At 43.2% G+C, this 12,832-nt stretch overlaps 1 protein-coding gene across 25 annotated transcripts in view; it reads right to left on the bottom strand.

Annotated features, from left to right (window-relative positions):
• PPCDC (phosphopantothenoylcysteine decarboxylase) overlaps nucleotides 1-12,832 on the bottom strand; it is a 728,417-nt gene that overhangs the window by 72,473 nt on the left and 643,112 nt on the right. For 2 of the 25 annotated variants that reach the window (XR_011279806.1, XR_011279805.1), the window contains exon 8: nucleotides 2,666-2,734. The exons of the other annotated variants lie outside the window; for them this stretch is intronic. The gene's annotated coding sequence lies outside the window, so the exon portion shown is untranslated. The remainder of the gene's footprint in view (nucleotides 1-2,665; nucleotides 2,735-12,832) is intronic. 25 annotated transcript variants of the gene reach the window in all.

Below are 12,832 nucleotides of genomic sequence, written 5' to 3'. Positions count from 1 at the left end.
TGCACCACTTAGCAGAATCCTGTTATTAGTGCTGGACCACTCAAGACAAAAGGGAAAAGGTGATTATTCACTGCCTATTTCACTGCTTTAAGTTGTTAATTTTCATATTAATGCAATAGAAACACCACTGGAGAACTAGCAAACATACATACTGAACATACATTTTCACTTTTACATGCTATTTACATACAGGAATGTCAAGTAGACAGTATCTCAATTGAGTTTTCTAGAACGCTGTTGAAAGTGACATGTTTATTGAGTAAGAGGGGGTGTATCTATTTTCAATAAAGGGGAAGTAGAGCGACTTAGATAGGCAGGAATATTCTGATTCACTTAAACAAAAGCTTTACCTAGAGTCCTCATTCAGTTTTCAATCCATAGTGGATGGGCGATTAGGGTAAACAGAATGTATAGATGTGATGAATTTGTTTACAAAAGTCTATTCAAGAGAATGTAGCATAGAAAAGTTATGCAACCAGTGCATCGATCATTCTACATTGTAGTAATAATTGATCTTAGGATTTCATAGATTCATAGTTTGGTTGTATTTAAATTGATTCAGTTATTTCTCATTTTTTAAAAAAATAAATAGACCTTCTGTGCAACCCTGTGTGTTTCTTGGGGGGCTGTAAGGAATCCATATCGTTAAATTCACAAAAAAGAACTTCATCAAATAAATGAAAATATTAAATGCCTGATTTGGGGTGGGTGGGGAATTCCCCTGAATTAGATGTCACCCGATTAAAACATCCTACAACCCTTTGTTATTTTCCTTAGAGAAGGCAAAGAACATTCAGAATTAGGAATAAGATAGGCATTATTTTTGTTGGTAATAAACTTCAGGTTGCAAAACATGATCTCTTGCCCATCTCCTGAGTCTGACTTGCCACAGCAGGACTTGCTGTAATTGAGTGAGAATACCAGAAAGGACAAACAGTAAATCACAGTCGCCATGTGACATTTGGGCTGAGAAAGGGTAGGATCTCTGACCAACCAGTCGATGAGGTATGGGTAGACATGGATGTCCCCTGAGCAAGGTTGTATGCCCCAGAGCAAGTCATTTGGTGAAAAACCTCAGGCAGACTTGAGGCCAAAGGGCAGAACGCTGAACTGAATGTGCCGGCCTGCAACTGTGACCCGTAGGAACTTCATGTGGCACTGATAGATTGGAACGTGAAAATATGCATTCTTCAAGTGCAGTGAAGACAGGAAATCTCCCTACTGGAGTTGATTTAGGTGTGACGGCATCATGAAGCAAGACAGATTCAAAGTTCAAACAAAGTATGTTTATTAACTTAAATGTCAGGATGGTGTAAGGCCCAACTTGACCTATGCTAAGGTGCAATTTCCCTACCTACAGAAACTAAGGATGGTCAGAGCAAGAAAGTTCAACTTAAAAGTGTGCCTGTGTCCAAAACCTATACTTGCCCTCACAACTAAAGCTAAACAATGTGTAGGGATGTCAGCAACAAACGAAATGGTGTTCCAAAAAAGTACTGAGCTTCTTCCAGCTCTAGGCTTACTTTCCAGCACCCCTTCCACACGTTTAAAGCAGTTCTAGAAAATACTTTGGGGTTCCTTTCCCCGAGTAGCCAGCACAGTTCCGAAAAAAAGCCTATGGGTTTCCTTCCCCAAGTCTATACGACAGTTCCACAAATCTTAGGGTTCTCTTTTACAAGACGTCAGCTATTCCAGCTTGCCAACTCAATCAATTCAAGTCTCTCAATTCTTAAAACCTGTTCCAGGTCGATTGTATAATCCTTCAGGCTCTTCAACAAGTCTATACAGATTGCTATCTTTCACATTCACTTCAGTAATCTGCTGCAGAAGTGGAGATTATTTATCTTGACTTTCCTTGACTTTTCTAGACAGGGTATCATCGGTGTAGGCACAGTTGTCGGACCACACAGTCCACCCATTAAAGGAGACGTAACTGATAACCCTAAGTTTTCTTGTCCACAAAGGTGTCTTTCTCACTGCATAAAAACTAACATATAAAAATGGACAAAGATGGCAAGTGCTTCAGAAAGTGCTAAGTGCTAGGTGCTCATCACTAGAGAACTGACAATGTGCAATTTGCAATTGGACTGTATCTCTTCTCTGAGATACTGTACTCACATAAAGTGTACATGTGGACATAAAAATATTTTCAAATACTAATCACTTTGCTCTTCATTATACATCAAACCACACGGTATCTAGAGTCAAAGACCATTATTATAGAGTGATTCTAAATTGACTCTAATTAGGATGCCTGAGTCGACATATACCTAAAGTGCATCATGTATATTTGTTATTACACAAGATACTTCTCAGTTGTACCTATAGAAACCCTACATGTTTCATTCCTTTAGTTATTAAAACTAGTAACAGGAACTTCTTCAGGGGAACGCGTGAGCTAGGGAGGGCACCCACAGCCCACCTGGCGGTGGTATCAAGGTAACACTTGAAGAGTTGAAGTGGTCATAGAGGTGTGAAGTCTTAGATGGTAAATCCCAATGGGCACTTAAATGAAGTAAAAGTCCCAGTTCACTTGTGTTGACTACAAGGGAGTAGATCCAGTGTGCACCTAATAATAGAAACAAACCACAGACTAACTAGTGTGGTTGTTTAAACGTGTACATCAGTCATTAGTTCTCTAAGTTAGATGTCACTAGGAGCTTACCGTCTCTCAGTGTCGGTGAAGCATCCTCAGGGACTGCAATTATTGTCTGGATGGCAGTTCAAAACATCCCTGTGGACATACAAAGTAACAGGACACTCAGTCCTATACGCCACTGTGGTGGAAAATGTTTAGGCAACAAATCGTATTATACATTGGCTGGAGAAATGGGAAACAAGTGGTAATAATAACAACAATTGGGGAGAAACCGACTTACATAACTCATATCTCGAGGTTAGGACAGCCTGTCATTGGGCCTCATTACACGGAAGGCGGTGAGCCATGGCGCTATTAGCGCCATGGCTCATGCCGGTAAAATACCGGCACCGCCTTGGCGGAAAGGGGATTTACCGCCCCATTCCAAGGTTGGAGGGCCGGTAAATCCCCCTTCCGCCATTGCCCTTCCCCATTCCCATTTCTGCCCCATAGGGCTCTATGGGAATGGGGAAGGCGCTAATTACGGCACTGCAATTTTGCGGTGCCGTAATTAGCTCCGAGGTCCCTTAGCGGGTTGGTTTTTAACGCCTGCAAAAAGCAGGCGTTAAAGCACCAACACGCTAAGGGACCTCGTAATAAGGCGGTAATGGTTAACCGTCACCGTTACCATTAACGGTGGCCGTTAACCATTACCGCCTTCCGTGTAATGAGGCCCATTGTGTACGCAATGTTGTTGTAACATAGGAGACTTCAAGTTGGTAAATCTGGAAGTTGACCTGTAAATAGATCAAAACTACATCAGTGACTAGATGATATAAAATATATAACTGGTCAAGCCCAAGGTCTAATCCGGGAGTTTAAATTAAGTAATGAAAGAAATGATCTAGATCATACAGCAGTCGTCACAGGGCATAAAATCGTGAAGCATCAAAGAATGACACCGGAGATCTATAAAAAGCCACTATGGGACGGGGATAACCCAAACGGCATGTAGCAAGGCGTGCAGATAGAAGGGCAATTGCACATTACCTTATGAGGTTCCGGCTGTGAAGGCGCTCGAAAAGTAGTGCTGTCTCTCGGCTCTCCCCGTATTGACTGGAAAGACTGACACCTGCGGTCTAGTTAATTACTAAAGGAATGAAACATGTAGGGTTTCTATAGGTACAACTGAGAAGTATCTAATAACAAATATACATGATGCACTTTAGGTATATGTCGACTCAGGCATCCTAATTAGAGTCAATTTAGAGTCACTCTATAATAATGGTCTTTGACTCTAGATACCATGTGCTTTGATGTATAATGAAGAGCAAAGTGATTAGTATTTGAAAATGTTTTTATGTTCACATGTACACTTTATGTGAGTACAGTATCTCAGAGAAGAGATACAGTCCAATTGCGAATAGCACATTGTCAGTTCTCTAGTTATGAGCACCTAGCACTTTCCGAAGCACTTGCCATCTTTGTCCATTTTTATATGTTAGTTTTTAGGTATTTGTTTTTATGCAAATTATGATTCTATTAAAATGTATCTTATTTTAAAGGCTTTATTGGTGAAGTCAGGTTGAATTCTCCTGGAACTTCTATTTTCCCACACTTGAAGTAGTTCTGGTAATGTGAGTTTCCCAACTGTATCCAGCGAACTGTTTGTGTTAAACCTACCTTTAGCGTGGGGGTCTTTATTTTGTCTGATACAGATATGTCAGATTTATTTACCCCCCCCCTCCCGCTTTAGCTGTACCCGATTTCCCTCCAATTGTTCTTCCAGTCTTTCTCACCGCACCTGGGCCTTGGCTCAGATTCACTTTAGCTTCTCCTTAACAGTCTCTTAGCTTTGCTACCGTGTGTTCTTCCATGCAACTCACTCTGTGGTGCTCATCTCTTACACCACCTTGTTTTGCAATCTTCATAAGTGTTCATCACTTGTTGCTTTTCACTTTATTCATAACTTGCTTTCCACTTTATTCAGAACGTTCACACCTTTTTGCATTTCATTCATGGGCTTCTTAAAGTTTTCCTTCAGTTCGGTATTCAATAATGCTTGCACAGCTTTCCTTTAGTTCAGTATTCAATAATACATACTTTTCATGTATTTTCCTTCACTTTGCAGTTCAATGTTTGCTCGTAGTATTCAAAAACCCCTTTCTTTGGGTTCACTGTCACTTGCACACACATTTCTGTTCAACCGGCATCACCATATGCCCTGCGGTAGCCCCAGGATGGCCCCGGTATGAGTGTTCCCTCTGATACACTCACCGGTCCTCGGCGGCTCCTCCAGGCATTCTCTCTCTCTCTCTTCTTGGCTCTGCGCACACTTCTCTAGGTGTCTGCGAGCAGCGCTCTCCTGCTTTGAATCCTGCTGTGGACTGCCGGTTCCTCCGCCCTTCACTCGCGGACGCTAACGGTGGACTGCAGCACTTGCGAGTCATTTTTCCCACATCTTACCCACAAGCGCTTGGAAGCAGGCAGGTGGACCTTGTCTGGGAGGCACCACAATGCTGCTGGTTGCCCATGTAGGACTGAGACTTGCTCCTTGAGGTGTCTCTGAATGGATACGTGATGGATAAAAAAGACTCCGATCAATAAGACTGCCGGTAGTCCCTGTTGGATCTTGAAAATTGGGACTTTCTAAAATGAAAGGACTGCTGGTGCAGGGTACTGTGAGACAGGCATGGTATAAAGAGAGACACAGACTCAAAAGTAACAGTTTGAAAACCTTTACTATCACACTTTGTGGGGTTGGTGTAATGCATATCTGGCCCTAACTTGAAGGGGGTTGTTCCCTCAACTGATGTTTTGAAGGGCCTTCGATGTCCATAAATCCACAGCCAAAGTTGATCTGTGACCAAACCTATGCTTGCCCTCTTAAACCAAATGTGATGGGGGATTTTGTTAAAGGAAAAATTGTGACTAAAAAAGAAAAGGAAATGTAACCACAACTGGTTTCAGGTAGTCTTACCAATAGGTGTAGTTCTGCCAGTTCAAAAATAAATCAAATCAAAGTCAATGTCTGAGTCACTTGGGGTTCTCTTCCCCAAACTCAGACCGCTTTGGTTTCAAAGCAAAAAGTTACAGTTCTTTCCAGACCTCGCTGGGTAAGTCTGGGCCTCACTGGATCAAAGGATTCACAGTTTCTTACTTTAAAACTCAACTGAGGATTCACAGTTCCATTCAGGCCTCCTATGGTTCTCTTCACCAGGGCTAGGCCTTGCCTGTAAAGTTCACAATGTCCTTGTGGGCCTCTCAGGGTCCCCTTCCCCAGGCGTAGGCCTCTTTTGTCTTCAAACATAGTTCTCCTCGTCAGGATGTACCTTTTCACTGTACAGTTCTTTCATGGGGGAGGTATCAGAGACTTTCAAAAATGCTGGTCTCTTTGCTCCTCACAGGTGTGACTACTCTGACCTCTATCCCCTCTCCTTATTCTCTGGCACCTTTTCCTCTTCTGTGCCTCTTTCACTCTGTCCTTTTTATACTTTACTGTGCTTCCTGCACGCCTTTTTCTATCATGCACACGTATCCTTAATTTTCACTGTGCTCTCTTGCACCTTTATTTGCCCTTTATCATGCCTCTTGCACTCTGTCTTTCTTTCAGGTCCCTTGCACCCTCTTTCTCACTTTCGGGTTGCTTGCACCCTCTCGTGACTGTCCATTTTCCTTCTCACTGTCTCTTTGTTGTCTCTCTCGGTTTTGGGTCATTTGCAACCCCTCTCTATCTTTCGGGTCACTCTTGCACCCACTCTTGGCTGTTTTCCGTGTCGCTAGCATACTTTGTTGTCTTACATTACTTCTGCGCTTCTAGCACACTTTTTCTGTCATTCTGCTTTGCTTTCTTTCATTGCTTTCCAGCTTTCGCTTGCAACGCTTTGCTTTTACCTTTCTCTTGCTTTCTTTCACCGCTTTCCAGCTTTCGCTTGCTTTCGTCCCGCTTTCGCTCACCAGGCTCTTCCTTCAACAATGCACCTGCTCCCACTCTGGCCACCTGCGCACTACTGAGTTTCTCTCTGTCTCATGAAACTCACCAACAGTAGCCCAGCGCCGGCGAGCAGGTAGAATGGGTTTGGGTAAAAGTCAGGGTCTCACCACTTGCCCCTTAGACACCCTTGGGACTGGCACACGTCCCAAGGGAACAAGCTTTTCCCTCAACACTGCTGGCAGGATACAGGCTGCCTTGCTCCCGCTCCCTGGAGACATGGCTCCCTAGCCACGCTGCAGCCCCTCAAGAACATCGGGCCAGCGCCTCAGCACGCCTTTCTCCTCCGGATCCTGCAGGCTTCTCTTCCTGCAGCTCCCTGCTCCTTGGCTCCTCGGGTCAAGTCAGCATCCCCAGCTCGCTCTCCCACCTGTGCAGAACCACACCTTTTATAGTCCTCAGTGTAGTCAAGTGGAGTCAGGTGTAAATGATTATAGTAGAGTGCCTGACTCTATTAGTGGGACAGTTCAATGGTAGGTAGTAGTAGTATTTCCTCTGTTTCTCAATGGCTTTTCCATAGGTAATTGTCACTACTCTTGGTTGCCTCTTCTTCGTCCCATTATTAGTTGAAAATGGGGAGGGGGAGATGGAATGAGATTGTAGGGTAGGTCTATGTAGTGAAACATTATTGTATGATTGACAGAGGAGAGAGAGGAATCCCCTAGCCTTGTGTTTACTCAATGAAGTGGCTTCCTTTTGTGGTAGATTACTCCTTACCCCTGACATCCTGTTCTGCCAACACGTGTCTGGGTTGGCGGGATATAAAGGGACAGTAATGTTAACGCCATGTTTCTGCCTCTTTTGATCTTCCTTCTTATCCAATTTTATGTACTTGTACCACTTACTTCTCCCCTTTGGATCAGGGACAACAGACCCGGAATATCCCATAAAGGCCTCTGGGACTTCCTCCTCCTCTCCTACTGTCCCTTGGATATACTGCATCTCACCTGTGGTACTCCCACAAGAACAACCCCCGGGTTACCCTACCCAGGTGAGCCTCCCTCGCTCATCCACCCCCAGAGTTGGGATCCAAGAGGGATGGCCCTCCCCTGGCCACCTGAATAGAGGATTCTCGGGGTCTACATCGGAGAATACCCCTGGGTTTCTCACAGTACCAAAAGACTGGGCAGTGTCAACCGGTTTATAGTGACTATGTCGAATGTCACTTTTTCGAATGTCATTTTGTCGAACCAAAAATGCAGAACAAAAAAATGTGGAATTTTTTCTTTTTTTTTTTTAATGGTGGGGTACCTCCCAAAACCCTGTTTTTTTTATTTACACGTTTTTTTTTACTAGCTAAACCCAAAAAAATAACATAAAAAAAATGCATTTGACATTTATTTTTTCGATATAATTTTTTTTGACAAAATGGCATTCGAAACTTTTTTTTTCAACAATATGACCGGATACCGTGTCAACCTTAGTCTTGATGTCCTGTAGAGTGTCATCAAGATTTTTGTCAAAGAGATCCTTGCTGTCAAAAGGCATATCTATGATTTTAGCGTGTACTTCCAGCCGGAAGTTGGTAGCCTTTAATCATCCCCGTCAATGTAGCAGCACACCATTGCCCATCTGTCGGAAACCGGTGTCAGCGATGTCCACAGCAAATGAGATGGCATTGCTGAAAACAACCTCACACTCACGAAGAAGCCTAAAATCCCCCCATTGTCATCAAGCAAGAAATCCAGAATGGGTCTCAATCTGTACCGCAGTTCTGTTAGAGAGACATAATGGCCAAGGAGTTGGTGGCTTTAATTGTTGTGGCCTCAGTGGAAATAATGCATTACCAAAAGTGTCCAGTTGTCTCCCTTCTTTATCCGGTGGAACGACACACAGGGAAGAAGGGTTGGCAGAGGGTTTTTTAAAATCGAACAGCTGAGGAAACCACAGTCTCTGGGCTGTGCTGTGTTCACAGGCATTTAGGGGTGCCATCCAGGGCCATGTATTTCTTCTCGAACCTGTCTTTTATTCAGAGGGGCTGTAAAGGGGTTCTCCGTAGTTAGCAAGCCATCCAGCCAGATGCAGTGATAAAGACAAGAATCTTCCATGCCTGTTCCCTGTGCTGGTACAAGAAGCCTTTCTTCCTCTGCCCTGCTCTTCGGGTAGCAGACCAAACATAAAGCAGCCTTGGACATAAAAGAATAAAAAGTACTAAACTCTTCAGGCGGGGAATCATTGATGGGTGGATCATCAGGTTCACAATCTGCAGGTAGGTCATCAAACTCAGCCGTTGTAGTATGAGTAGAGGCTCCACCCCAAGAACAACGTCCCCGGTGTCGGAATCAGAGATCAACAGGACGGTGCGAATAAATAGAAATGCGGATGAGCATATAGGAGGAGCTGGGAGAGCAGGCAGCTCATGTGAAGTTGGTGGGACCAACAGAACCATATGCTCCAATTCAGACACAACCCGAAGAGAGCCCAGGCTTGGATATAACCAAAAGGAGCACGGCCAGGTTTGGGTTTTCCCCAACTCCATGTGATGGCTCACTTGGGAGACAAAGATCTGAAACCCGAGACTCCTAACCTGCCCACAACAGCCAGAGTCTGAGGGAAGAGTTTTCATAGGTTAAATGTAGTGACCCTTGCTTAAGATCAGCCTGTGACACAGCCATCTCTGTTGAAGAAAGTCACGTCATAACAGGTATGTTTTTGTGCAAAAAACCAAACCAATGACAGTCCTGGATTTGGCTCATACCGGCTGGCCATTCGGTCACAAAAACCCGGGAATATGTCATGGCTATATTTTCCTGGCATGGCATACACCAAAATTCTGTAGAGAGTAGCCCTCAACCACCATTGAGGATTCCTTTTCTCAAATTGGTATGGATTTGATGGATAACCTGACTGTCTACGTAAGGAAACAGATACGTCCAGACCATCATCGATTAAGCCACTGGGTACCATGAGGCATTTCCCATAAAAAGGAATACTAGCTTTAGCCTGGTCAATTACTTAATGTGCTACTTCATCTGGGTAGGTTTTCGCAAGGCGATCATCAACAAACAGGAAACTCTATGGGCCTCATTACGAGTATGGCGGTATTCCAGCAGTAACTCTGCTGTGGCAGAATTAGCATTACCGCTGTGTGTAGCAGCAGAATGTCTGCCGAATTACAACCTAGCGGGTGCAGGGACACACCAATAGCGGTAACGATAATTCCGTCCAGCAGATTTGATGCTGAACAACCCATGGTATGAAGAGATTCCACCAAAAAATGGCAGAAATACTGTTACCGCCATGGAGGTCAGCAGAATTTCCACTGGCAGAAATTCTGCCGGAGGAATTTCCGCTAGCGGAAATTCGTCATCGCTATATAAGGAAGCACTGTCGGACTACCGCCATACTCGTAATTTAATTTCCTAATCAAGACCTTGTAACCTTAGAGCCATCTTTACTAGAAATTACCTTGTCTGCTATGAACATGGCTATACTCTCTCTCTCTCTAAATTGTTTGAAACTTTAGACGCTAAGATTTCAAATCAGTCTATACAAATAAATCAAATATTAAATTGCATGAAAAAAATCCAACAGGACAAAATATCAAGGGCTGATGTGATATTACCTCAACACCATAACTCACCATCCAAGACTCGCACTCACGACAGAGAGTGATTTATAATCTACCAAACTCTGTCCCTCCTGTGCCAGTGCTGGAGCGAACAGTCCTACCGATGTTCACGCAAGTAATTTGCCCTTGCAAGGATAGTATAATCGAACAGTCCTCTGCACCATCTAATCAGTCTCCGCCAGTAGCTTCTATTGAGTCAGCAAAAACATGCATCGATTTAGTCCAACCGGCGTACAACATTTTCGACCAAGTAGTATTCCTGAACAATGTTGATTTATCTGTGGCGAGACTATGGATTCCGTTGGGCGTAGTGCTTAATGCCATATGGCGAGCCAAAATAGAGCTCTTTGCCCTGGGATTTGTTATAGCTCAAGATCCGACAGTGCCCAATTATTCTAGCAAAACGGAACAATCTATTAATTCAAAAACCCAAACATGTCTTCCCTCCATTTCATCTACTATACATGGCCAGACAAAGCCATGCACATTGCCTATCTTTGAAAATCCGTCAACCCTTAGAAATTGTTATAGAACACAATCAGAACAATTCAAAAATGGGCAAAATAAATGTACACTTGCCAGCTGGAATACGCAAGGTTTCCCTCACCTCTTAGATGCAAGTTCAAACACGATAAATTCCTTTGATATAACTGCATTTCAAGAAACATGGCTTACTGAAGTCCCAGTGTGGAACGGCCATAATATTATTTTACATCCAGCAAAGTCACTGCAAAAAGGCCGTCCTACCTCACGCCTTATAAAAGCAGTTAAGAACAACTCAGGCTTCAAGATACACCCGTGGGAAGCCCCAAACAAATTCTTGCAATTGTTTAAAATAATACACTCTAAGGGAACGATAGCTCGAATCATCATCTATAGAAATCCTGCAGCTATACCAGATACAACATTTTTCTATGATCTTGAAAATATCTTGGACATTATTGCTCAATCCCCAGATATCACCAACACCATTCTAGTGGGTGACTTAAACTTGCAGTCAGGGTAGGGTCGGACTGGGACAAGAAATAGGCCTGGACACCCAAAAAAAAGTGGCCCATCCCTCACCTCAAAAAGTGGCCCACCCCTCGCCTCACCAGAAGTGATGTCATTTGACCCCACCCCAAAGTGACATCCCGGAAGCGATGAAACACGACCTTTCACCCCTTAAAAAAATAGGAAGTGGCATAAAACAGCATTGTTCCTAAGTACACTACGAAAAATATGGTTATGATTCCACTAATGTAATATACATTTCATACAAGAATGGATCACCATATGTATCATTATTATCTGTGTGTATAGATCCATATTGTCAAATTACTGTGAATGCAAGCAGACGTCCAAGGCCAAATGATATGTTATTGTATAGCACTTACGCTTAAGCTCTTTTTTATAGAACAAATATGCATACAATATCACCCAACCGGTGTTGGTACTCATTTATCGACCTAAGAAGGATGAAAGGTTGAGATGGCCTTGCTGGGATTCGAACCTGCAGATCACATACACATCGCAGCAGCGAGCGCTGAACCCACTGAGCTATCATATCGGCTATAGCAAAATGAGCAATTATTCTGTAGTGGATACCATTAAACTGGTAACTGAGATTTAATATCAGACCAGTTAAGTTCATCTGCAGGTCTGGTGCAAAGTTGCTGCATGTCAACCCTGCATGCATCTACTTTCAGGCTTCAGAGGTTGGCAAAATAGGGAAAGCAGCACACTCACAGGACATCCCATACTCTGAGCACTCGTTACCCCATACATGCAAACAAACATCCTGAACAGCATACCAGGGAGATGGAAAATATAGACACATTACAGCAAAGCATTGATTGTGGCACAATGAAGTCAATGGCCACTTGATGTGCAATGGTCAAATATGTCTACCCTGTACAGAAGCTTTTAGGCACAAGGATTTTGTCAAGTGACCGAGGACACTGAGATGGAATGTCTTATGATGATCGTAACAGAGACAACGGCAGAAAAAAAACACATGCTATAGCTGCAACTAGCGAAAGGCAAAATACATAGTCCGAAATGGATGCTTATTCTACTCTAAATTGGTTGTTTATCACTAATGTCACCAATACATATTTAATACTAATACAATAGCACAGCCACTCCAGGGAGCACTGTGCCTCCTGGAGTGGTGGCACGGTGGCAGAGGTTCAAGTGAAAGCATTATTGACTACATTTATGTAGATCAACATAAATTTTCCAAAGCAACAAAACTCAAAATAATCAAAGAACTTCATAGTTGCCACGACATGTTAACCTGGCACTAGTCTGAAAAGTCGTCTCCCGTCTCAACGATTTACCACCAAAACAATGAACAAATCATTGTCAATAATGCAAGAACTTGATTTCGTTGGACAGACTACAGTCTACAACATTTGAACATAAATAGCTTAGAAGTTCAAGCTAGTGCAGCCAAGAACACTAAGTTCCAAGGTGAATCATATACAGCTTTATTACAGCTATTCAAAATTTGTTCTACCTCAGCATCTCAACCAAACTTTAAAAAGAAGCACAGCTTTGACCCAGACGTTAAGATAAGAAAGGCTGGCTTTTGTCGTAAAAAAAGAAAAGGTAGCCTTATTTCTTCCTCCATCTGAAAGAGCCAAGGCCCTCAAAAGCCTAAGATGTAAATATAGGAATTGGTCGAGAGCCAAAAAGGCACAACATTACC

This window comes from Ambystoma mexicanum, chromosome 11 (genome assembly GCF_040938575.1).
Source record: "Ambystoma mexicanum isolate Mex_15411 chromosome 11, UKY_AmexF1_1, whole genome shotgun sequence".
NCBI classification, from domain to species: Eukaryota; Metazoa; Chordata; class Amphibia; order Caudata; family Ambystomatidae; genus Ambystoma; species Ambystoma mexicanum.
Note: the sequence above shows the minus strand (reverse complement) of the source record. Positions and strands in the feature narration are given on the sequence as shown.